Raw genomic sequence first — 27,593 nt, 5'->3', positions numbered from 1 at the left:
AAGAGATTTAAAATTGGTGGTGAGGAGGGCGTAGAATGGCTTGTGGGATTCGATCAAGGACAATGTAGCTGAGAGGAATTACTGAGAGCCGAATGATGGCTGAACATGATAATGGTACAGGAAGAGAGTAAAAGGAAATAGAGGAAAGAACTAGAGGCAAAAGACATTTATAGAGGTATAAATACAGGCATGTGCATATATTAATATATAAGGAAAGAAATATAGGCCTATATATATATATATAGTCATATGTTAAGAATTAAGGAAGCAGATGGATATTGGGCCTTTACTCAAGTACTCTCTTAATTCAAGAACACTTTGTTCTAATCATCTGGCATTCTGTGATGCTCTCCTTCCCAAATGGATACATAGGTAAATGTGATCAAGAAAGCGGATGGTGCCTAGCTATTAAAAGATATACCATCTGGAGTCTTAAAGGCTTGAAGATAAACAAGCAGCCATCTAGCAGGGAAGCAACAAAGCCTACATGAAAGAAGCACACCAGCCTGTGTGATCATGAGGTGTTGACGGGATCAGGTTCCAGGCATCAGAAGACCCAAAACAATCATACCGATGTTAACGAGTGGGGTCAGAATGGAGACCCAAAGCCCATCTGTAGACAAGTGGACATCTCACAGAAGGTCACAAGGAAGGGACGAGCCAGCCAGAGTGCAGTATAGCACGGATGAAACATACAACTTTCTTCTAGTTATTTAATTCTCTACCCCTACCCCACCACAATAGCATGACCCCAGTTCAACCTTACAAACCAGTGTACCAGAGCATGTACACTGGTACAGATAATAGTTCTTGACACATGGAATCCAGGACAGATACCCCCCGCCACCCCCGCCCCCAAACACACACACCAGGGACAGTAATGGGAGTAGCAATACCATGAGGGAAGGGATAAAACTGGGAGTTGAAAGGGGAGAAAGGTTGAACCAGTCACAATGATTGACCTATAACCTCCTGTCCCACCCCCTGAGGGGGACGAACAACAGAAATGTGGGTGAAGGGAGACAGCGGATGGTGTAAGATATGAAAACAACAGTAATTTATAATTTATCAAGGGGTCATGAGGGTGGGAGGTGAGGGGGCGGGAGGAGAAAAAGGAACTAATCACAAATTAATCTCAAGTAGAAATAAATATTTTGGAAATGATGATGGCAACATATGTACAAATGTGCTTGATACAATTGATGCATGGATTGTTATAAGAGCTGTAAGAGCCCCCAATAAAACAATTTATAATAATAATATTGAAAAAAAACCAAAACCAACCCCTCAGCCTGGCTTGAGTTTGGGACCCACTTAATAGGTCACAGCCATAAAAGAGAGATGGCTTAGTTAACCGGACGGTAAAGGTGACTGTTCAGCTGGACCCAGAAAGTTCTGTCTTGGAAAAAGTCATCTTGGGCTGCCACTGTTGCTTCTAATTATAAAGCATAGACGAGATTATTTTTTCTGTAGGGTTAGAGTGGGGGGCTCCTTTCCTCTGGAGCCCTTTCTTCTTTACTAACAGCTCTCTCTTCCCAGGGCTCCAGCTGCCAGTGTGTCCTTTTCCTGTGCTTCAAGGAGACTGCATGTTCAGTCCAGTGGGGCCTATGCAAGCAAGTGGGCTCTGGGCATGGAGATCACGGACCACTTGCCTGCCTCCAGCCAACGAGGCACTCTGCCCTCTTCACGGAGAGCCAGAGGTGGTAGAAGAGCATTGCTGCTGGCATTCCGTATTGCTACACTGAAGCTCCTCAGGTATGGTTTTCCCACTCCTGCCTGCTCTTCCCTCCCACCCTGCCTGGGGCGCCTGGCAGGACTGTCATGCCATTGAGTTGTTCAGGGCTGAAGGGCTTTGACGGGAAATATTAAGCATCAAAAAAGGTGTGCTAATGTCTGTCTGGGCTCCTTCTATCAGAGCCCTAGCGTACCCTCCTAGGAGGGGAGTTGCCCTGTCAGCTGGCAGTTGTAAAAAGGAGTCTTGGTGCACAGTGATGAAGCATTTGGCTGGCTTGAATCCCTGCGTTGGCCTTGTGGGACAGACTGGGGCATCTGCTTCCATCAAGGTTACAGTCTATCAGATCCTGTGGGCTGGTCGATCCTGTCTTAGAGAGCTGCTCGGCGTCAGAACCGATGCTCTGCATACAGCAGTGAGAGCTCTCTCGAGTTCTACTGTCTTCCACAATCGCCGTGGCCGCTTGCACTCCCCTCAGCATGGGAGAAAGTCCTAGCTTCTCCATAGCCTCTCCCCAACTTGCTATTTTCATTTGTTTTAAAATCGTGGTCATCCCAGTGGGAGTGAAATGCCATCTCCTTGTGGTTTTTACTTGCATTTCTCTAAGGGCTAATTACACTGAGAATCTTTTCATGTGTCTGTTGGCTATTTGGTGATATCCTCTTTGGTAAAGTGTCTATATGTTCCTGTTATTTGCTCATTTGTTTTAGGCTGGGTTCTTTAAAGAGGAAAAACTTAATTATCTATCTATCTATCTATCTATCTATCTATCTATCTATCTATCTATCTATCTATGTATCTATCTATCTATGTATCTATCTATCCATGTATCTATCTATGTATCTATCTATGTATCTATCTATCTATCTATCTATCTATTTATCTATCTATCTTGATGTTAGTCCAGGTAGACTAGAGAAACAAATTCAGAAACACGCATATGCGTATAAGAGAGTTTTATATAAAGAGTAATTGTACATTAAGAAAGCATCCCAAGTCCAGTCCAAGTCCAAGCCCATAAGTCCGATATTAGCCCATATGTCTGATACTAATCTATAAAGTCCTCTTCAGACTCATGAAACACATGCAATGATGCCAAATGCAGTATGATCACGTGCCAGTAGGTAGCGCTGTAAGCATCTCAGTGCTAGCTGTGGGCTCTACGTGGCTTCTCCGGCTTCAGAGGTCTGGTTGCATCAGGGTAGGTCCATGTGGCTTCTCCAGCTCTGGGCACCAGCATAGTTCCATGTGTCTTGTCAGCTGCAATGTTTCCCAAGGAGTGAGCTGAGAAAGAAGTGTCTCCCACCTCCAAGGAAGAAATACAAAACTTCCCAGAATTCTCAGGAGAAGGCCATGCTCACACAGAGGTCTCATTAGCTATGATCTGATTGACAGGCTAGACGCCATCCCTACCCTCTTTATCCTCTCAAGTCCCAAATTGACACCAGTTATGTAACTACCACTCAATCTATCTATTCTAGTGAGAGGTTGATATATTTCCAAGGACATGGCATGTGATTGTAAAGGCTATCAAGTCCCAAGTTCATGCTGGGTTATGCATCAGGTTGGAGGCTTTCCCTGACTCATGTAGCTCCAGGACTGACAAACCCAAGATTGACAGGTCAGACAGTGGGCTGTTGATTCATAGGCGACAGCGTCTAACAACTCCCAGCATTGGCAGGCAATATGGTAGGCTGCTGGTTTAAGTTTCAAGGACTAGCCATCAGATGCAGGATTCATCAAGTTAGACGTAGGATTCATAGTAAACAAAATCTAGACAATTTTGCCACAATGTCCATATACATTAAAATATTGAATGCAGGCTATACCCTTGAGAAGACTCCCTTTCAATGGATTGATGGCTCATAGCAGATCTCATTGTGGAAATTACATTATCGCATAACTGCAAAACTATACCATAATTTCCAGACCAGAAAACGATGAATAATTTTTGGCGGGCTTATTTGTCTTTAGTGGTAGAAGAAAAATCCATATATATATATATAATATTAGACCTAATCATTTATGTCATTACCAAAGGCGTTTCCCCATTCTCTAGGGTGTTTTCTTTACTCTTTTGATAAGGCCTTGTAATGAACTTAAGTATTTAACTTTTTTTGGTGAGTATTTCATTTTTATGAGGTCCTAGTTATTTATTTTGTTCTCACTGTTTGTGCATTTATTCTTGTGATTGATAATCTATTATTAAGGAAAATTAGGTCCCAAGGCTTTGCTATTATGTTTTCTTCCATGAACTTTATAGCCTTAGATTTAGCTTTTAGGCCTCTGATCCCTTTTGAATTCGTTATTGTGCTTGATATGAAGTGTAGAGTTTGTTTCATTTTTTGGCATGTGGAAGTCCAGTTCTGCCAACACCGTGTGTTGTAGAGATTGTTCCTTTCTCCTTGAATGAAAATTGCTCCCTTGGTGAAAATTAACTGTCCACAGATATTTGGAGTTATTTCTGGATTTTCTTTTCTATTCCATTGTCCAATGTATCTATCATTAAACCTGTACCAAGCTGCTTGATTATTGTAGTTGTGTAATGTTTTGAAGTCAAGAATGCTATGTAATTCTTCAAAATTGCTTTGGCTATTTGGAGTCTCTTGCATTTTCATATAAAATTGAGTAATAGTTTTCCTATTTCTGTAAAGAAACCATAAGACTCTTAGAGGTAACAAAACAAAACATAAAGCCTAGGGTTCAGCAGTTAATTCTTTCTCACATGCAACACCACAAGCATGAACAGCGAAAGACAAAATAGATGGATTCAACTTCTTCAAAATTAAAAACTTTTGTGAAAGGATTTTACTCCAAAGACTTGAAAATAGATACTCAAACATACGCATGTACATGTTCAGTGTTATTCACAATAGCCCAAAGGAGTCAACAACCTAATGTCCATCAAGAGGTGAATGGATTAAGAAAGCGCAGTGTATCCTTAACAGCGCATTATCATCCAGCCATCAAGATGAAGGAAGCTGTGACACATGCTACAACACCGACAGCTCTTGAATACACAATGCCACGTAAAATGCCAGTCACCAAAGGACAAATATTATGTGATTCCCATATAATTAATTCTACATTTCTAGATATAAAATGTCTAGAGTAGATGGATGCATAGAGACTAGTGCTTATTAGTAGTACCAGGGATAACTAGAAAGGGAAATGGGGTGACGTGGTTTAAGGGGTACTGACTTTTCATTGAAGGGTGATAAACAATTAGGAATGAATAATGGTGATGTTTGTACAGCATGATGAATGTAATTAATGCCGCGTACACTAATGCTTGAAGTGGGGAATGTTTTGTTGTATACATTTGACCACAACAAAAAATTACTTCTCTCATTGAGAAGTGGGGTTTGTATTTCTTTCCGGGGTGGGCTGAGGACTGGTTGAACAAACAGAATACACTGGAGGCAACTTCTAGGACTGGGTCATGTCACACTATGCCGTTTTGTCTTGGAACCTTGAGTCACTAAGCAGGAAGTCTGACTATCCTGGGTTCCATGAGAGTGGTATCAGTACTCTGGTCAGGCATCCTCGTCTTTGAGCTGGGAATGTGAGTAAATGAGAGTAAACGTGAGTAAATAAGTCTACATCGTCAAATCACCATAGGCTTCAAATCTGCACAGTAGACTGAGTCCCCAGACACTGTGGTTCAGAGACAACGCATCCCTGCTGTGCCTTATCTGAATTTCTGTCCCAGAGGATTCACTTGGAAACTGCCAGTTTTGGGGTGATTTGTGGGATCATGATAGACATGGAAATCTTTGGTGTAAAAGCCATTGAACACTTTCTGGAGTCTGCCCGGTGATGAGCATTGTTCTTCTTGGAAACATTGCTCAGGGGGTTGGAATGACTTTTCCCCCAGGTCAATAAAAATGCATTGATTAGCATTTAGGAATGATGGGTTGCGCAAAAACCAGGATCATCTGCTTCACTAACAAAAAGATGGCAGACATTAAAAAGAAATACAGAGCTCCACTTAAATTATAGTTAGACCAAAAATGGTGAGCCATTCCTGAAATAGAGAAATACCTTGAATGTGGCAAGCATAAGTCAAAACACTTCTCAGTTGCTTGTCCAAGACACATGCAAGTGTATTTCAGAAGAGGAGCGCACAAGCAGAAGCACCAATCAGCAAACATATACCAAGAACTTACTATTTGTTAACACTTTGTTGGTATATCTGTATATTTTCACAGTCAATGCTTTTTTAGAATTAACCATATATTTGCATTTTCTCGGTTCACCTATTTCTTCCTCCTGAGTTCAATTCTCTTTTTTTCTGTAGAATCAAATAGGCCCCAAACCCACTCATGGCCACCGAGTCAATTCCAGTTCATTGCAATGATACTGTACAGAATAGAACAGCTCTACAGAGTTTCCTAGACCAAATCTTTACAGGAACAGACAGCATGATCTTTCTTCTCCAGAGCGGTTGGTGCATTTGAACCACTGAACTTGAACTTAGCAGGCCAGCTAACCATGGTGTCTGTAGTGCAGACACATGTCATTTTATTGTGCTTCAGGTCACTGCCCTCACAAATAGAGCTTTTTAAAAATAAATGGAGGGTTCGTGGAAACTGCAGGAAGCAAGTCAATCAAAGCCAGTTTTGCCTAACCGCACGTGCTCACTTTGTGTGTCTATGTCACATTTTGGTAATTTCTCATACATTGTCAATATCTGTGTAAAGTGATTGTACACTTAATAGACTGCAGTACACAGTAGGCACAACTTATATGCACTAAGATGCACGTGACTCACTTTGTGTTATTCGCTTTTGTTGTGCTTTAATATTGAACCTACAATATCTCTGAAATATGGTTGTGTACACTTTCATAATGCTTTCATCATATAGTTTCTGTGAGTTGTGAGTCTTTGCGATTTAAAAATATCGCCATTTCTCTGAAGTGCGAGCATATAACGATGCAGACACGTCTATTTTCTGTTGTCTGTGCTTGTCGTTGAGTCGTCTGTGACCAGTCTTTCCTCTAGTTGCTTTCCAGGTTTTATTTAGTTGTTATTCAATTTTACTGTCATGAACCTAGGCATTGAATTGTTTTAATTTAATTTTCTTAGGGATTGGTATAACTCTTCCTTATGAGGATTCATTGAACAACAATTCTTTGTTGTTAAATCTCCTTATATTACTCTGTCATTGTTTGTTATTGAAAATTTGTTGGGTCTTTCCATTTCCTTTTAATTTCTTTCATGCGTTTCAATTGCTTTATCTCTCTGTGAAACTTTGTGGGTGATTTCCACATAGCTTTTTTCCAATTCATGGATTCTTTATTCAGCTCCATCTAATCTAATCTTTTCATGCATTAAAATTTTAATGTTGATGACTTTCTTTTTTATATAAATCATTTTATTGGGGACTCTCACAGCTCTTATAACAATCCGTACATCAGTTGTATCAAGCACATTTATACATATGTTGCCATCATCATGTTCAGAACAAGTTCATTCTACTGGAGCCCTTGATATCAGCTTCTCTCCCCAATTGTGAACCCTTGATAAATTATAAACTATTTTCATATCTTGCAACATATTTCTAAAAGTTCTATTTATTTTTCTTAAAACCTGGCTGGTATTTCACTGCGGTTTCTTTTGGTTCTCTTTTTATCTTTTATCATTTCAAACATTTATTTATAGTCTTTAAGATTATTCAACTATCAGAAGATCTTGGGGTACAATTTTTCCTGTTTATTGTGTTTGGAAACATCTGCTCATGGCAAACTTTTGTTTGGATAGTTTTCCATCGTCTTTGGTGATTTTTTCCCTCCTGTTGGGATTCTGTACTGCTTTGATGGTATTTCAGGGTATTTGAAGGCGATTTTATTTGGTACTCTGGAAGCAGATATTTTTGGTTAGTTTTGTCAAATTTTGTGGTTGATTTCTTCATTTGAGTTTGTGCACAGTGTGGGGCATATCAATCCATCCCTAAATTGTCACCTGGCACAAGCTTAGTATTGTGATTTCTCATGCGAGAACAGAAAGAGACAGCTTTGTTTCCGTCTCTAGACTGGCAGGGAGTTCCTCCAACTTTATTTTCGGGAAGGTGCTCTCGCGTGAATCACTTTGACTCACGGTGACCCGCGAGGACAGGGGAGAATGGTCCTTGTGGCTTCTGAGATGGAAAGCCTCATCTTTCTTCCTCGGGGTCCGTGGTGGCTGTGAACCTTGAGGTTAGCAGGCACGTGCAACCACTGTGCCCCTGGGGCTTTTAGGAATGGTGCAGTTCTTCAGAAATGCTCATTTTATGTGAGATTCTCATGCTTCACTTAAATGTTCCAAAGCCTTCCCTCTTGCCCCTGTGTGCAGGTTAAACTACAAATGTCCCACTTTTAAGGGTCTGTTTCCCATTCTGATAAACTCCCTGTCCATTATCTAGAACATCTTTAATTTTAGCTTGTGTGCATCTGGCTTTCAGTTTCCTCTATTTCTTGTATTTACTCATTTCTTTCACTTGAGAGTTAAGTATGTATGCATTAAAACTTTTTATTAATCATTTCTTAAAATCAGAATTTCCATGAGCTTGCATTGGGGAAATTACCTCAACCCCCACCCCGCCGCCCCCCAGTCATATAGCTTTAGATCACAATAAACTTTCCCAAGGGAGCTGATACCAAGGGCTCAAGTAGAAAGAAAATGTTTTGAAACCAATGATGGCAAAATATACACAAATGTGCTTGACATAATGGATGTATGTATAGATTGTGGAAAGAGCTGTAAGAGCTGCTAGTAAAAGGACTAAAAAACCACTTTCCCAAGTTCTTTCATATGTTTGCTCATGTCATCCTCCTAAGAACACCATGACATAGCTTATCAGCTTCCATCACTGGCTTAGGATATTGAGGCTTTGCAAATTTAAATCTGTTCCAGATTGGACTGATAGGAAATTACCGGGTCAAGATTAATATAAAAGCAAAAACTTCTTATGAAGGTTTACAGAGAAAATCAGTTTTACATTCATCGATTGTTGCATTTTGTTTCATTTCATTGTCCACACCCCCTACTGTGAAACACCTTCCCACCCCCCCCCCATTTCCTCCCTGCATTTTCCCTCTCCTTTACTAGCCCTTTTGAACTTGGTCCTTGAGTGAATGCTGCCCTTTTGATCTCAAGTGGTTGATGGTTTAAGGTGTGATTACTCCAGTAGTTCTACTGTTCACCTTACAGACGTGCCAATGGTTTGTCTGAAAATTGAGCCGTGGGGATAAGTTCATATCTAGATCTGAAGGGTGACTAAGGATCAGTCTACACAATCACTAAGCCTAGTATTTTTATGATTTTTTATTTTGTTACACATTTTCCTCCTACCCTTTCTAGGACCTTCTAATACGATCCTTTTCACAGCACTTGGAGATGGTAGCCAGACACCATCTCGTTCTTCTGGTCTTGGGGTCATGGAGACATATTTGTGTGGTCCATTAGTCCACTGGACTAATTGTTTCCAAGTATCTTCAATATTCATCACTTTTCTTTCCTTTGACCAGGGAGAGATCAACAGTTGCACTTTAATTGGCTGCTCATAAGCTTTTAATACCCATGTAGTACTCACTAGTGTCAGATGTAGAACATGTTTTTGTGGATTATGCTACTCCAGTGGACCTGGGCATCGTCTCAGGCTATGGTACTGAGCTTCCAGGTCTAGCGATGCATTCTCTGTCTAAGGAGCTTCTGTATGACTCTTCCCTTTAAAAAAAAAACCCAAAATTTTATTGGCATGTAATTCACAATTTAATCATTCAATCATATTAAAAAGAGTTGTGCAGTCAGCACCCCAATCACTTTCAGAACATTTTCATCTTGGACTCATTATAGCTAGCTCCCCATTTCCTCCAAAACCTCTGCTGCCACTCTGCTTCAAAACCAAACCAAACTCACTGCTCTCTAGTCAATGCTGACTCATAGAGACCCCCCACCCCACCCCGTGAGTTTCCAAGATGGTCATTGTTATGGGAGCAGAAAGCCTCGTCTTTCTCCTGCCACTCCCACAGGTAACTATTAATTCAGTTACTGTGTCTATAGACTTACTTATCCTGGATCTCATATGTATATGTTCATAAACAGGATACTGCACAAAACACAAACAAGAAGAAAACAAACAAACAAAATAAACAACCCTCCCCCACAAAAAACAAAGAAGAAAATAAAAAACAATTACTAGACAAAGCAGAGCAAAACTTAAATAAAAAGAAAAAATTATAAATTATCAAGGGTTCATGGGGGAGGGGGAGTGAGGAAGAAGGGAAAAATGAGGAGCTGATATCAAGGACGAATGTAGAAACACGTGTTTTGAGAATTATGAGGGAAACAAATGTACAAAAGTGGTCGACACAATGGATGCATGTATGGATTGTGAAAAGAGTTGTACGAGCCCCCAATAAAATGATTTTAAAAATTAGAAATAAAATAATGTTTTCTAGATCCATTAAAAAGAAGAAATCAGAAAATATTGAAAGCTAAAACTTTTAAATGGGTCAAAAGGGAGCTCAAATGATAAGGTATTACATTTTAATCTAACTTTATCCATCGTAATCAGATTCACAATAGTGTCTGTCTGGTAGAAAGACTAATCACATCCCTGGACTGTAGTCACAGGGGGTTAACCAGAAGTTTAATCCATGTGGGTGCCCGACAAATGGATTTGGGCTTCCACGGTCATCCTTAGCCTTCTCCAAACCAGGTGTTCATAATTTAAGCTCTGATACCATTCCCTCGGATTTGGATTTTATTATTTACAATCCTTAGATCACACAGACTGGTGTGCTTCTTTCATGTGGACTTAGTTGATGCTTCATTTGGTTGCTTGTTTGAAGACAAACTTTTAAGAGCCTAGATGCTATTCTTTCTGATAGCCTGGCTCCATCTGGTTTCTTCACCACACTTAGCACTATAGCCCCCATTTCTTCAGCGATCACCATTTCTTCATAGCTCACCGTTATTTCAGGATTGGTTCTGTAATAGTATTTACCTCGGTTATCTTTACCTCTTGCAAACTTCCCAGTATCCTTCCCTGCCTCCATCATTTGTTAGCACCCTTCCTCTTAGTGTGTTCCCTTTCACCCAAGTTGACATCTGTCTGTCCTCTATTCCTTCTCCTTTCTCTCCAGGAAACTGTCAAAGAATGTTTCTTTTAGTTTGAAAACCTTTTCTTGACTTTCTACAATAGAGATGTAAAAATATTCGTCTCTTTTTGATTGACTAATTTCAAATAAGCGTAATGTCATACAGGTTGATGGATGTTTTGTAGTTTTTGTAGATTCATCATTTTTCTTTGACATTGTGTAGTATTCCATTGTGTGTATGGAGAATAGTTTGTGTCTCTATTCTTTTCATAAGTGTTAGGTTGTTTCCATCTTTTTGCTATCGTGAACAGTGCTCCAGTGGACATGAGTATATGTATGTGTGTCTATATGATATATATGTGACACATATCTATATCACAGCTATTATTTCTCTAGGACTGCTGGGTAATATGTGGCAATTCTATTTCTAACATTTTAAGGAAGTACCACACCATTTTCGACAGTGGTTGCACCATTTGTCTCACCAGCAGTGAATGAGAATCTAAGTGTCCCCAGCCTCTCACCAGCAGTTTTTGTTTTCTGCTTTATTGAACTTTGCTATTAATATTGGTTGAGATGATGTCTTATTATTGTTTTAATTTGCATCTCTCTACTAGCAAATAATATAATGATGGTGAGCATTTCTTCATATTGGTCATTTGAATATCTTCTTTGGTGAAGTGTCTGTTCCTGTACTCCTACCATCTAAAAATTATATTATTTTTCTTTTTCTTATTGAGGTGCTAACATTTTCTATAAATTCTAGAGATTTCCCTTTTTGTCTTATATGCCATTACAAAAAAATCATCCCAGTCTGTGGGTTCTCTCTTTACTCTTTCTATTCCCCATAAAAACATTTAATGCAATTAAAAATTTAGAGCTGTTTTTAAAACTAACAAAGATCCCTATTTCTTACAGAAGTACATGCAAGGATCTTAACAGTCAATCTTTTCTAGGAAAGTCAGCATTTCATAGCAAAACCCACAAATTTCTTAGTTTTTCTCTATTCCAATTGAATATAAGCACTTTAAAGACAAGATGAAGTTCAGCTTAATATAAGGACAATCTAGTCTAATTTTGAATAGCTGGGTGAAGGGTCTAGTTGAATTTCCCCTTTCTATGCATATGCAGTGATACCTCTGTTGTAGAACTCAATTCCTTCAAAATTTGTGTTTGAACATTGACAAGATCAGGAACGGAACATGTTTTTCCCATAAGAAATAATTGAAAACCAAATCATTGGTCTTGAGTCCCCACAATGATGCTTATAAATTCATTTTCCCTGGACTTTTCAGCTCTACAGAGGCTTTTAGCCTTCTCACATGTCACTTGGATATGCCATCTGCATCAAGTTGTTACTGATTTATCCAAATTGACAGTAACTTTTCAACCTCTCCGACAGTCTGGGTTCTGTATTTCGTGGCTAACGATTTTCACCCCCGTTGCTACATTGGGCGCTTAATCATATTTCCCCAGAAGTTGATAAAGTCAACCTAGCTATGTTGTATTCAGCTGCCACATCTGCCAAGTGGTGACCTGATTCAAATTTCACATTGATTTCCCTCTTCAACTCCATTGTGGCTCTTACAATTTTCCACTTAGATTTACTGCTGGTGTCATTGACTTCCGTTGGAGCGATGGCTGTGATATTTTACTCAAATAAAGTGAAAAACAAAAGAGCACAATGACATTAAAATCATTTCATTTGGGGCTCTTATAACATTCTATACATCAATTGTTTCAAGCATATTTGTATATATGTTGCCATCATCATTTTCTAAACAATTACTTTCTATTTGAGCCCTTGGTATCAGCTCCCTTTCCCTCCTTCCCCCCACCCTCCCTTGATAGCTTATAAATTATTATTGTTTTCATGGTTTACACTGGCCACTATCTACCTTCACCCATGCACGCTTCTGTTGTTCACCCCCCTGGGGGGTGGGGGGTGTTATACGTCAATCATTATGATTGGTTTCCCCCTTCCTCCCCTCCCCTTATCCCTAACCTCCTGATATCGCTACTCCCAATTTTGTTCTTGAGGGGTTTATCTGACTTGGATTCTGAGTGTTGCAAGCTCTTATCTGTACCGTGTACATGCTCCTGTATAGCTAGAACTGAACAGCAGGACTGGGTTCATGATGGTGGGGGGTGAGGAAGCCTCAAAGAACTAGAGGAATCTTGTTTGCTTCATTGGTGCCATACTGTGCCCTGGCTGACTCATCTCTTCTATGTGACCCTTCTGTGAGGGGATGTACTACTGTCTACAGATGGTTTTTCGGCCTCTGCTTCAGAAGCCCCCTCTTTCTTAATAATATGGTTTTTTTGGTCTGTTTTGGGTCTTCTGGTGCATGTTACCTGATTTCATTGATACCTCATGATCACACAGGCTGGTGTGCTTCTCTCATGTGGACTTGTTTCTCTGCTAGATGGCTGCTTGTTTAAATTTCAAGCCTTTAAGATCCCAGATGCTGTATCTCTTGATAGCTGGGCACCATCAGCTTTCTTCACACGGCTGCTTATGCACCCATCATGTCTCCAGTGATCACGAATGACAAGTATTCTAATGCACTGACACAAGCACTGCATGTCGTCTGAGTGAGAGCAACACTTACACCGAAGCATCACCCCTTTGTGTCTGTGGCGAGATAAGATTTGTGATGTACTTTTGGCTGGTATAGGTTTTTTCAACTCCAAGAATGTAAGTGTTCTTATACAGCTAGGTTATAACTACTAAGCATTGTATGGTGTAGCTGAAATATTTCAATTTTCTTGTATCTGAAATATCTTTCAATTGAGTAAATAACACTTTACAAGTTGTGACATGGGCATTTTTGGAAGAGCATGGAGCGGGAGCGAATATTGAAGACTGATGTTGTCAAGGACTTTATTTCGCTTGGATCCACAATCAATACTCATGGAAGCAGCAGGCAGGAGATCAAACTACAGGTTGCATTGGACATATCTGCTGCACATGATCATATTCAAGGCATTCCATATGTTCCCGCAAAAATTAGTTTCTTTCTTTCCTGGACATCACTTAACAGCCTACAGTTCGGGCACTTAATTTTTTATCTAAATATCACATTAAATAAGAAGCATGTGAGGGAGGGGGGAGTAGGGAGAGAGAGGGGAGGAAAAAAAGGAAAATGAGCTGATTTCAGGAACCCAAGTGGAAGGCGAATTTTGAGAATGATGAGGGCAACGAATGTATAAGGGTACTTTACTCAATTGATGTATGTATGGATTGTGATAAGAGGTGTATGAGCCCCAATAAAATAATTTATGAAAAATATATACAATTTTTGTTTTGAATACTTAAAAAATTAATTTTACAAAATTATGTTGCACATGATAAAAGGAAATCTAACATTGATATATTATCTAATATATATTTCATAATAAAAGTTTCCAATTTTTTAATAAAAAAGAAGCATGTTCATATTTCCATGTCACATGTGTATTTGTATGTCTTCTGGGATCCAAAGAAAGGTTTCTGGTTTACATGTTAATTATTAACAGCTTTCATATACCTTTCTCTGAAAAGCATATCTAGTAAGGCATCAATCTTTTTATTTCTTTTGGTGAAATTTTTTGATGTGCATCAGTGTCTAAGTTTTAGGATGTCCTAATAATCTATTTTGTCTTCCCTTGTTTGTATATCTCTAGTTATATTTGATAGTGTATTTAAGTTATGAATTAGGGTCTCTAATTTTGTCCCTATTTTTTTGCTGATAATCTTTATAGTTCGATTGCTGTTTTTCTTAGGTGTTGTCAAGTTGAAATTCATAGTGATGTCATGCACAACAGAATGAAACACTGCCTGGTCCTGTGCTATGTTCACAATTGTTATGTTTGACCCATTGTTGCAGCCACAGGGCCAATCTCTCTTCTTGAAGTCGACCAGAACCTGACCAGATGAGGAGAAGACTTTTGAGCCTGTGAACTGGTGCATATTGTTGCTGACTTTATGGATGGCCTGTCCTGATTTGACTTTGCTTATGGATGCAGACTTCACAAGGTTCCAACTGGAATGAAGATTCGTCATGTCGAAAAACATGATTAGCTCAGAGCACTGGGTTGATGTAAGTGGGCAGTATAGAAATTGGATATCCAAAATGGGGCAGATAAAGGCATAAAGTGGTTGGCTTACAAGATTTCATAGGTGGGGGAATCTATTAATAGGATTATAGGGTTAAGTTGTAGGTGTTACTTAACTGCAATTGTTAGGAATATGATATTTTAGGTTTATTCACTTATAGAATGTTCTGTTTAAATAAGGGTGGCACATTTTGGATTGCGTGCATTTTAGTTTTAACCTGTTAGGTACAGATATGATTTTTTAATTGTTTGTTTGAAAATTTTATATGGATAAAGAGTTGTGTGAATGTGTCAAATTGACAAGGAGTGTCTGTGGTAGTTACATAATCTATTGTCAATTTAAGGCTTAAGAGTGAAGGAGTGAGGTTTAGCTTGTCAATCAGGTGATAGTCTGATGACCTCATTTGGAGGGACTAAGGAGATAAATAGCTTGTTGGAGGTGGGACACAGAGACACTTTCTGTGAGACATTCCTGTTGAGAAGACACATGGAGCTATGCTAGAGCCCTGAAGTAGAAGGAGTCATGTGGAGATCCCTGCCAGTGTTGAGATGCCTCCATTGCCACTGGATCCACATGACTTCCCACCCACTGGCCTGTGATCTTCCTGCATTCGGTGTCATTGCATGTGCTACGTGAATCTGAAGAATTTATAGATTGATATCAGACATATGGGCTAATATTGGACTTAGGACTGGGCTGGGATGCTTTCTTAATACACAATACTCTTTTATATAAAACTCTTTCTTATATACATATGAGTATTCATGAATTTGTTTCTCTAGTCTACCCAGACTAACACATCTTCCAAGACAGATTTGTTTGTTTTTCTGGTAGTCCATAGGGCTTTCATATGATTTTTTGCCAACACCATGATTCATATGTATTGGTTCTTCTTAGGCCTTCCTTATTTACTAGCCAATTTCCAATTGCATATGTGATGATTGAAAATATCATGGCTTAAGGATCAGTTATCAGGCATCAAAGAATAAAAAAAATCATACCATTGTGTGCTCACCTCCCTAATATGATTGCTGAAGACAAATGGATGCATAAGCAATGTGGCAAAGAAAGCTGATGGTACCCAGCTATCAAAAGATATAGCATCTGGAGTCTTAAAGGCTTGAAGGTAAACAGAGGTCATCTAGCTCAGAAGCAACAAAGCCCACATGGAAGAAGCACACCAGCCTGTGTGATCATGAGCTGTCGAAGGGATCAGGTATCAGGCATCAAAAAACAAAACATCACATCATTGTGAATGAAGGGGAGTGTGGAGTGGAGACCCAAAGCCCATCTGTAGGCAATTGGACATCCCCTTACAGAAGGGTTGTGGGGAGGAGACAAGCCAGTCAGGGTGTAATGTAGCAACAATGAAACATTCAACTTTCCTCTAGTTCCTAAATGCTTTCTCTCCTCCTCCCCACTATCATGATCCCAATTCTACCTTACAAATCTGGCTAGACCAGAGGATGTACACTGGTACAGATAGGAACTGGAAACACAGAGACTCCAGGGTGGATGATCCCTTCAGGACCAGTGGTGTGAGTGGCAATACTGGGAGGGTGGACGGAGGATGGGTTGGAAAGGGGGAACCGATTACAAGGATCTACATATGGCCTCCTCCCTGGGGGATGGACAGCAGGAAAGTGGGTGAAGGAAGATGTCGGATAGTGCAAGATATGACAAAACAATAATTTGTAAATTATTAAGGGTTCATGAGGGAAGGGGGAGTGGGGAGGGAGGGGAAAAATGAGGAGCTGATGCCAGGGGCTTAGGTGGAGAGCAAATGTTTTGAGAATGATGAGGGTAATGAATGTACAAAAATGTGCTTTACACAATTATGTATGGATTGTATGAGTCCCTAATAAAATGATTAAAAAAAGAGAAGAAAATATCATGGCTTGCATCAGGGGCACCTTAGTCCTCAGAGTTACATTCTTGTTCTTCAACACAAGAGGTCTTGTGCTGTAGATTTGTCCATTGTATTATGCAATTTGATTTCTGACTGCTGCTTCCATGAGCGTTGATTATAGATCTAAGAAAGATGAAATCCTTAGCCACTCAATCTTTTCTTCATTTACCATGATGTGTATTGGTCTAGTTGTGAAGATTCTGGTTTACTTCATATTGAATTGCAAGTGTTTAAAGTTTTCCTCACTTTCAGCAAGCAAGGTTGTATCCTATGCCATATGGATATCATAGGTTACCAATAAGCTTTCCTCCAATCCTGATGCCTTGTTCTTGTTCATGTAGTACAATTTTTGTACTATGTGCTCAATATATAGATTGAATCAGGATGGTGAAGGGACCCGCTGAAAAGATGAAAAAAGAAATCACAGCCTAAACTATTTTAGTAGGTGACTTCAGTACACTGCTCTCTGAGAAATATAGCTCACAGAGAAAGAAACTCATCAAGGAGGCTAGAGATCTAAACACAACAATTAGACAATATGACCTGATAGATATTTACAGAGCTTTTCATCTAAATACAAAAAACCTCACATTCTTTTCAAGCCCGCATGACACATATTCAAAGATAGACCCTATGCTGGGGTAACAGGAGAATCTCCATAAATTTAAGCACATTGATATCATCCAGACCTGTCTCTCTGACCACCATGCAATAAGGCTGGAAATCAACAAAAGGAAGATGAAGAAAACAAGAGCAAACAATTGGAGGATGGATAAACATTGCACAAGGAGTGCGTACTGACCCAGATCAGAGATAAAATTAGAAAATTTCTAGAAACTAATGAGAATGAGAACATGATGTACCAAAATTTGTGGGACACAGCAAAGGCAGTTATCTGAGGAAATTTCATAGCAATACATGCACACATGAATAGGAGGAGAAACTTATGATTGATATGCTGGCACAAAATTTACAGCAACTAGAGTAGATTCTACAGGACAATCCTACTAATAGCTAAAGAAAAGAAATAATAAAAATCAGGGTTGGGATTCAGGAGAGGGAAAATAAGTAAACTATGGAAACAATTAATGCTCCTAAAAGTTGGTTCTTTGAAAGAATAAACAGAATCGACCGACTGCTGGCAAACCTAACCAATGAAAGGAGGGAACAAATTTCAATAGCAAGGATGAAGGATGAAAGTGGAGACATTACAACAGACCCTAATGAAATCAAAAGAATTACACAGTATTACGAAGGACTGTACTCCAATGAATTAAGCAACTTGGTAGAAATGGACAAATATTTGGAAAATCCCTAGATTATTCCTGATGGATGTCAAGAATCTCAACAGACCCATAACAAAAAAATCCCCTGGACCAGATGGCTTCACATTAGAAATCTACCAAGCATTCAGGGAAGATCTGACACCAATCCCACACACTCTTACAGACAGTAGAAAAAGACAGCAAATGCCCTACTTTTATGAAGCTAGTATAACTTTGATACCAAAACTGGCCAGGATCCCACAAGAATTGAGAGCCACAGGCCAATATCCTTAATGAACATCAATACAAAAATCCTTAACAAAATACTGGCCAATAGAATACAAAAGTATATAAAACAAATAATTCACAATGACCAAGTGTGATTCATACCAAGGATGCAGGGATAGTTCAATATAGAAAAGACCATTAGCATCATTGGTGAAACTATCGTTGTTTGCAGATGATATGATTTTATAGATGGAAAAATCCCAAAAGTTCCACAAGGGGAGTACTGGAAGCAAAAGAGCAATATGGCAGAGTGGCAGGATACAAGATCAACAATGGAGGTCTATTGGACTGCTATACACTGATGAAGAGGAGATCAAAAAGGTGGTACCCTTCACAATAGCCAAGCACAAATTGAAATATCTAGGGATATACCTGACTAAAAGAACAAAAGATCTATATGAGGAAAACTACAGAACACTATTACAAGAAACCAATAGTGACCTCAACAAATGGAACAATATCCAATGCTCATGAATTGGAAGATTCAATATAGTAAAGATGTCAGTTCTGCCCAAGGTACTATATAAGTTAATGCAATCCCCATACAATTGCCCTCATCTTTCTTCAAGGAAATAGAAAAAACAGATTACCAACTTCATATGGAGAGGGAAGAAGCCCTGAATTAGCAGAGAACTACTCAGGAAGAAGGACAGAGTGGGAGGGTTTGCTTTACCTGACTTTAGCACTTATTATACAGCCACAGTGGTCAAAACCACATGGCATTGGAATAATGACAGATACTCAGACCAATGGAAAAGAACTGAAAACCTAGAAATAAAATTACCAGCATACAGACAACTGATCTTTCATAAGGGCCCAAAAATATCAAATGAGAAGTAGATGCCTTCTACAACAAGTAGTGTTGGAAAAAAATCGATATCTACCTGCAGAAAAAATGAAGCATGACCTTTATCTCATTCCATGCACAAGAATAAACTCAAGGTGGATCACAGACCCCGAGGTAAAACCCCAAACTATTAGGGCTATCAATGGGGAATTGGGACCAACCTAAGAACGCAGGCTATCAGAAGTAGGGAAGTGTCAGGAAAGCCAGCCCCTAACACATCATTACGGGTCCGGTAGGCACAATTGTACAGCAATAATAAGTAAAGATCATAGTAAAGTTATAGAGAGCATGAGAGATAGAAGAGAAATATTGACATAATTGGAGTCAGACACAATTCATGGTAGCATGCTCACCTCAGCCCTGCTTGGTGGTTCACGTGGAAGGGGAGAGTGATCTTTAATGCTAGCCCAGGCTTTTATCTTCTCTCGGGGACCTGCAAGCCCCCTAATTACAGGTGAGGACATACATCACAGGAAGGGGTTGTGCTATAGGTAATACAGTAATGGGTGGTCTAGGGAAATATAGGCAATAGGAAGAAGAGGGATTGGGGGTATATATGTGACAAAAAGGGTGGATCCTAGGTTTAGGATGACAGCTTAACTTTGACCTGTTCTCTGGATCTCCATAGGAACCATTATTAGTAGGGTGTAAACCCCACGTACAAGAACCAAACAGATGACTGCAGGCATCCATTGTCCCTAACAGCAGGGAGTGGGACCCACTGCAGTCTGGCAACTGAATGCCCTCAGGGAGGATGCCTGTGAGCATCTGACCTCCCCCCACAGGGAAGGACACAAATACGGATGACAAGTGAGTTATACTGAAGATAAAACACCTGTGTCCATCGAAAGAAATCACCAAGAGAGTAATAAGAGAGTCCACAGACTGGGAAAGCATCTTCATCAATGACACATCAGACAAAGGCCTTATTACTAAAATCTACAATACTCTGGAAGCTTCCAAAAAGAAAAAAAAAACTAATTGCCCACTGAGGCAGTAGACAAAGCACCCAAAACATAAGTTTCAGAAGGGTAAAAGTCCAAATGGGCAATGAACATATGAGAAAATGTTCCTGATCATTAGCCATGGAGAAATTCAAATTAAAACAACAATGAGATACCACATAACACCCCCAAAGATAGCCCAATTCAAAAAAATTAGAAAGCAACAAGTGTTGCAGGGGATGTGGTGAGATAGGAACTCTCATCCACTTCTGGTGGACCTGTAGGTATGTACAGCTACTATGGAAATTGATCTGGTGATATATAAACAGATGGAAATTGAACTATCATACAATTCCCCTACTGGGCCCATACCATACCCAGAAGAGGCAAGAAACAAACCACGGGCAGACACCTGTGCTCCAATGTTCATCGTGGCACAGTTCACAATTACAAGGAGTTGGAAACAACCCAAATTTCCATCAACAGATGAATGGATTAAAAACTGTGTTACATACATAAAAAATCTGTGTACATACATACAATGGAGTACAAGACATAACTAAAAAGCAGTGATGAATGCATGAAGCATAGCATCACATGGAAAGAACTGGAGGAAATTATGTTAAGCAAAGTAAGCCAAAAGGACAAGTACAACATGAGTCTGCTGAGGTAAGCTTAAAAAAAAAAACAACAACCCCAAAACAACAATGATGCCAAAGGGGCATAGGGAAAAAGCTACTGCATACAAATATTCCTGTGGTGAGGTCCAGGTAGTATGGCAGGGGCCAGACCAAATCCAGGGATACACATGGTGACCAACTAAAAAGTAGGGGGGGAAATAAAGAAATGGGTAGCGGAGGAACAGAGCACTAATCCACCCAAGGGGAGGATATTGTTTATATCTCCACAGGGAAAGAGGGACCAGACTTCAACCCAGTGCTCCAAGAGGTGAATGCAACATACCGGCATGAAGCAGGGAACCAGTAGAGAGGTCTGAGGGGCCCACCCCAATCCCAGCTACGCTGACAGCCACCCCTCCCCCCAGAGGAATTTACTTGAAAAATAGCACTGACACTACAGCTCAGGGAGAGGGACATGTCTGATAAGAATAGAAGGGAGCAAATGAAGGGGGAAGAAGAGAGAGTGGAGCACATCTTGGCCCACCAAGCCTTGAGGATAATATCCCCACTCAGAGCAGCCAATGCATAGGGAGGACCATATGGCCGGTCCCACTACAAGACATGACATCCCTCACTGACCCATAGCCCTAAAGGGGACAACACTGGAGACACAGTATGGGAATTGTCCCCAATCTGATCCCACCACACCAAGGCAAATCACTAAGGGCGTGCAACTGAACAGCAAGGGGAGCAGAACAGAGAAGTCCCAAGGGAATATCAAAAATAGATTTTGGGACTAGGCTTTGGCACCCCATCAGACTCAACTGGTAAACACCCCTAAAGGTCAACAAACAGACCTTGAACTATTTACAGGCTCTTTTGGTCATTGTTTTGGTTTCTTTTGTTGCTTTGTTTTCCTTTGTCTTGTTTTGTGCATATTATTATCTCTGTAGGTCTATCTAGATAAGATAGGCAGGATAAACAATCTGGAGGAGAAAACAATGGGACTGGTGGTTCTAGGCAGGCATGGGAGAGGGGGATGTGGCGGAAAGAAAGTGGTGTTAACCAACTCAGGGACAAGGGAACAAGTGATCCAAAATCGGTGATGAGGAGGGTATAAGAGACCTGTTAGGGCTTGATCAAGGGCAATGGAACCAAAAGGAATTACTGAAACCCAAATGAAGACTGAGCATGGTAGTGGGACAAGAGGAAAGTAAAAGGAAATAGAGGAAAGAACTAGGAAGCAAAGGGCATTTATAGAGGTCTAAATACAGGCATGTACATATGTAAGTATATTTATATATGATGATGGGGAAATAGATCTATGTACATATATTAATAGGTTCATATTAAGGTAGCAGATGGACATTGGGCCTCCACTCAAGTACTGGGTCAATGCAAGAACATTTTGTTCTATTTAACTGGTATTCCATGATGTTCACCTTCCCAAAACCATCACTGAAGACAAAGTGGGTGCATAAGCAAATGTGGTGAAGAAAGTTGATGGTACCCGACTCTCAAAAGATATAGCATCTGGTGTCTTAAAAGCCTGAAGATAAACAAGTGGCCATCTAGCTCAGAAGCAACAAAGCCCATATGGAAGAAGTGTACCAGCCTGTGTGATCATGAGGTGTCTATGGGATCAGGTATCAGGCATTAAAGAACAAAAAATCATATCATTGTGAATGAGAGGGAGTGCGGAGTGGAGACCCAAAGCCCATCTGTAAACAACTGGACATCCCCTTGCAGAGGGTCATGGGGAGGAGGCGAGCCAGTCAACGTGCAGTGTAGCAACAAAGAATATACAACTTTCCTCTATTTCTTCAATGCTTCATCTCCCTCCCGCCCCAACTATCATGATCCCAATTCTACCTTACAAATCTGGCTGGACCAGAGGATGTACACTGGTACAGATAAGAACTGGAAACACAGGAGATCCAGGACAGATGAACCCCTCAGGACCAGTGGTGAGAGTGGCGATACCGGGAGGGTGGAGGGAAGGTGGGGTAGAAAGTGGGAACTGATTACAAGGATTTACATATAACTTCCTCCCTAGGGGGATGGACAACAAAGATGTGGGTGAAGGGAGACGTCGGACAGCGTAAGACATGACAAAATAATAATAACTTATAAATTATCAACAGTCCATGAGGGAGGGGGTTTGGGAAGGGAGGGGGAAAACTAAGGAGCTGATATCAAGGGTTCAAGTAAAAAGCAAATGTTTTGAGAATGATGGCAACAAATGTACAAATGTGCTTGACTATATATATCTATCTATAGATAAGAATTGTATTAGCCCCCAATAAAATGATTCTACAAACTTCTTGAGTTTATTTTTAACAGCTTTACTGACATACACTTGTCATCTACATTTCAATAGTTCAATCGCATTCATAACAGTTGAACAACCATCACTGCAATGAGTTCCAGCTCATTTCTGCTGCCCTGACCTCATGGTTGTTAGTTCCCCACTGTCCTGCCGGCCTCCCTTGTTATGTCCCTTTGAATTTTTTGATCCAGGTGTTGTCTCTATAGATTTATCTAACCTGGGTTTAATATACTAAAACTCATACAAAATCAAGACAGCATACCAACAATCAACCCCCAAGCAGTGAACACATCAATTTTTTTTAGAATTAACATTTTTTAATAAAAAATATATTTTCATAAAACTTTTTTTTGTTTTAAACGTTTTATTAGGGGCTCATACAACTCTTATCACAGTCCATACATATACATACATCAATTGTATAAAGCACATCTGTACATTCTTTGCCCTAATCATTTTCTTTTCTTTCTTTTTTTTCCTTTTCTTTTTTTACATTTTATTAGGGACTCATACAACTCTTATCACAATCCATACATATACATACATCAATTGTATAAAGCACATCCATACATTCTCCGCCCCAATCATTCTCAAAGCATTTGCGAAGAAAGCTGATGGTGCCCGGCTATCAAAAGAGATAGTGTCTGGGGTCTTAAAAGCTTGAAGATAAACAAGCGGCCATCTAGCTCAGAAGCAAAAAAGCCCACATGGAAGAAGCACACCAGCCAGTGCGATCACGAGGTGCCAAAGGGACCAGGTATAAGGAATCATGCAAAAAAAAAATATGTGTATGTATATATACCATATTGAATGAAGGGGGAAGTGCAGAGTGGAGACCCAAGGCCCAAGTGTCGACCAATGGAGATCCCCTCATAGAGGGGTTTAGGAGAGGAGATGGGTCAGTCAGGGTGCGAGGTAGTACCGATGAAGAGCACAGCTTTCCCCCAGATCCTGGATGCTTCCTTCCCCCAACTACCATGATCCAAATTCTACCTTGCAGGGCTGGATAGGGCAGAGGTTGTACACTGGTACATATGAGGGCTGGAGGCACAGGGAATCCAGGGTAGATGATACCTTCAGGACCAGGGGTGTGAGGGGCGATGCTGGGAGAGTGTAGGGTGAGTGGGTTGGAAAGGGGGAACTGATTACAGGGATCCACATGTGACCTCCTCCCTGGGAGAGGGACGGCAGAGAAGGGGGGGGAGGGAGACTCCGGATAGAGCAAGATATGACAAAATAACACATCAATTTTTAAGAGAATTTATTGATAAGTTTAACCAAATATAAATATTCATGAAAAACTAAATCAAAATATAAAACACATCAATCTAGAAAGTTCTCTCGTTCTTCTTTTCAGCCAACCCCTCACTTCAGTTGCAGCCCCAGCAAACGACAGGTTTGCTTTCTGTCCTAATAGGTTACTCTTGACCTTCTAGAGTTTTATGTAATTGGACTTAGAGTGTGTATGTGCACTAACATGATTTGGTGCTAACCAATCCACCCAGACATGCCTCTGAATAAAGGTCATACGATCTAATTCTGAAAGTCATCCTCTGAAAGCCCCATGGAACACAGATAGGTTCACTCTGACATGAGTCAGAATCAACTTACAACATAATATGCCGTCTCCCGTTTCTGGTGGCTGGCTGCTCAGCATAACGTTTTGTAGCGTTATCTATGTTATTGTGTGCATCCCCAGCTAATTCTGGCTTATTTCCATTAAACATACATCTTCTGAGTTGTTGAATAAGTAATACAGAAACATGGGTCAACATTTTAGATCTGGGTCATACCTATCCCATTCCCTAACCCATCAGTTTCTCCTCACAGGCAGCCAATGGTACCAGCTTCTAGTGAATTCTTTGGAGCTATTTTGTGAACTTTCAAACATATATACATACACATATACACACACACACACACATATATATATGTATGTATATATATGATCTTCATCCATCACTTAAAAATATATTTAATTTTGCACATTTATCAGCATGTAATCCTCGAAGTAGACTTGATGGAGAAGGCTCATGCACTTGTAATTGTGGCAGATATTACCAAATTGTCCCCCTCCTACAGAATCCCCCATAAGATAAAAGAGGCTGTATTAGTTTGGGTTGACTAGAGAAACAAATTAACAGACACTCATATGTGTATAAGAAAGCATTATATACAAGAGCAATTGAATATTGAGAGAACATCCCAGCCAAGTCCAGATCACGTCCATAATTCTGATATTAGTCTATATGTCCCATACCAATCTATAAATTCTTCTTCAGACTCACACAACACATGCAATGACACCGAAGGCAGGAAGATCACAGGCCAGTGGGTGGGAATTGGAGGCAGCTCAATGCTGGCGGGGCCTCCACATGACTCCTTCAGCTCTAGGGCTCTAGCATAGCTCAATGTGTCTTCTCAACAGAAATGTCTTTCAGGGAGTGAGCTTGTGTCCTGCCTCCAAGGAGCTATTTATCGCCTTAGTGACATGAGGTCATCCAACTGCGACCTGATTGACAGGCTAAAGCCCACCCCTTCACTCTTAATACTTTCAAATTGACAACAGATTATGTAACTACCACACAGGCTAAAAAAAATTAGAGAAAAGGTGAAATAATTGGATCATGAGCATCCACGTAGTACAGAATCTTTGATGATGACGATGAATGCTGATGGGTTTGGAGAGGACAGAGACATAAGTTGGCAGAAAAAGGCAAACCAGAAATATGGTTGTTTTCAGCTTCAAACGTCTTGAATCTAGTGATTCTGCTTTCAGTCAGAACCCTGGGGACCTGCAGATTTTCCTCACGGAGAGCTGACAGGCCTCTCGCTGCACAGGCTGGGGTTAGGTTCAGCATGTTACATGTGGCTCATTCGGTTCTGACCTAGCTGCCCGGGATCTGGGCTTTAAGGGGAGCAAGGTCTACAGAAGTCCCGAGGCAACTGCAAGGGGGAAATGATTGGATTGGGATGGCAGGAGGCTTCTGCAAGTACAGTATACTTCCACATGGCAGTTAGTGAGGTCTTTAAATATGCAAATCTGACCCCCTTTCTCCAGCATCTTCATTTTGAGGGACAGGGGGCTTGTGGGAGAATAGCAAACTCCTTCCTTAAGCCTGTAAAACCCACTGAGATCTGCCCTGGCTGACCCTCCAGTCTCCTCCCCTTACTCCTTGCACTCCAGTCACGATGATGTTTCAGTTCCTGTATTTCTCCTCCTGAATGAATGCTACTTTCTGCAGCTGGAACCCCTCTCTCATGTTTACCTGCGTCCTTAACACCCTGGTGTGTCCTAGCTAAGCATCCGTTCATCTTTAGGCTCATCTCAAACACGACTTCCATGGGTAGAACCTCCTGGGGCACCCTGCAGAACAGCATATGTCACAATTTGTGGGTACAGAGCTCTCCAGTTAGAAGCCCTGGTGGTGTAGTGGGTTCCATGTTGGGCTGCTTGCCATAAGATCAGTAGATCAAAACCAGCAGCTGCTCTTAGAGGGAAAGATGAGGCTCTCTGCTCCCGTTAAGGCTAACAGCCTTGGAAACTCACAGTGGACTTTTCCCTCATCCTATAGGGTCACTATGAGTCAGAATTGACTCAAAAGACTCCATTTGTCTATCAATTTGCCGTACTATGGTGGCTTGTGTGTTGCTGTGATGCTGGAAGCTATGTCACCGGTATTTCAAATGCCTACAGGGTCACTCAAAGTGAACAAGTTTTAGTGGAGCTTCCAGACTAAGAATAGACAACAAAGAAGGACTTGCCTGCCCACTTCAGAGGAAGGAGCCTCTGAAAGCCTTATGCGTAGTTTTAACACCTTGTCAGATACTGAAGTTTAATGAATGGAGCATGGAGCAAGATGTTGTCAGGGACAGTGCTGGAGATGGGCTCCTTGGCTCAGAAGACAAATGTGACTGAGGAGGAGCTGCTTTCCTGGACAGGTGTCCACCATGGTGTCACGATTGGGGAAAGCCTGTGGGAGTAGAGATCTTTGTTTGCCAATGGGCATGACTCAAGGTAAGAGAAAAAGCTGGAAAAACATGAAAATTATGGGAACTTGGAATGTGCAAAGTATTAGTCTAGGAAAATTGAAAGTTGTCAAAACTGAGTAGAATACACAAAGATGGATATTCTAGGCATTAGTGAGCTGACCTGGGCTGGCACTGGCCATTTCAAATCAGAAAAGCATGATTTACTATGCCAGGAATGACACCATTGAGAGGAAAGGTGAGGCATTCATTGTCAAAAAGGACATTGAAAAATCAATCTTGAAGTACAATACTATCTGTGATAGGATCATATCTATCGACCTTCAAGCAAATCCCATCAATACAACTATTTTATAAATTTATGGACCAACCAGAAAAGCTAGTGATGAAGAAATTGAATAATTCTACCAATGTCTTCAGTTGGAAATTGATCAAACATGCAATCAGGATGCACTGATAATTATTGGCAATTAGAATGCAAAAGTT

The sequence above is a fragment of the Tenrec ecaudatus genome, chromosome 4 (assembly GCF_050624435.1).
Source record: "Tenrec ecaudatus isolate mTenEca1 chromosome 4, mTenEca1.hap1, whole genome shotgun sequence".
Classification (NCBI taxonomy): Eukaryota; Metazoa; Chordata; class Mammalia; order Afrosoricida; family Tenrecidae; genus Tenrec; species Tenrec ecaudatus.
This window is presented reverse-complemented; position numbering follows the sequence as displayed.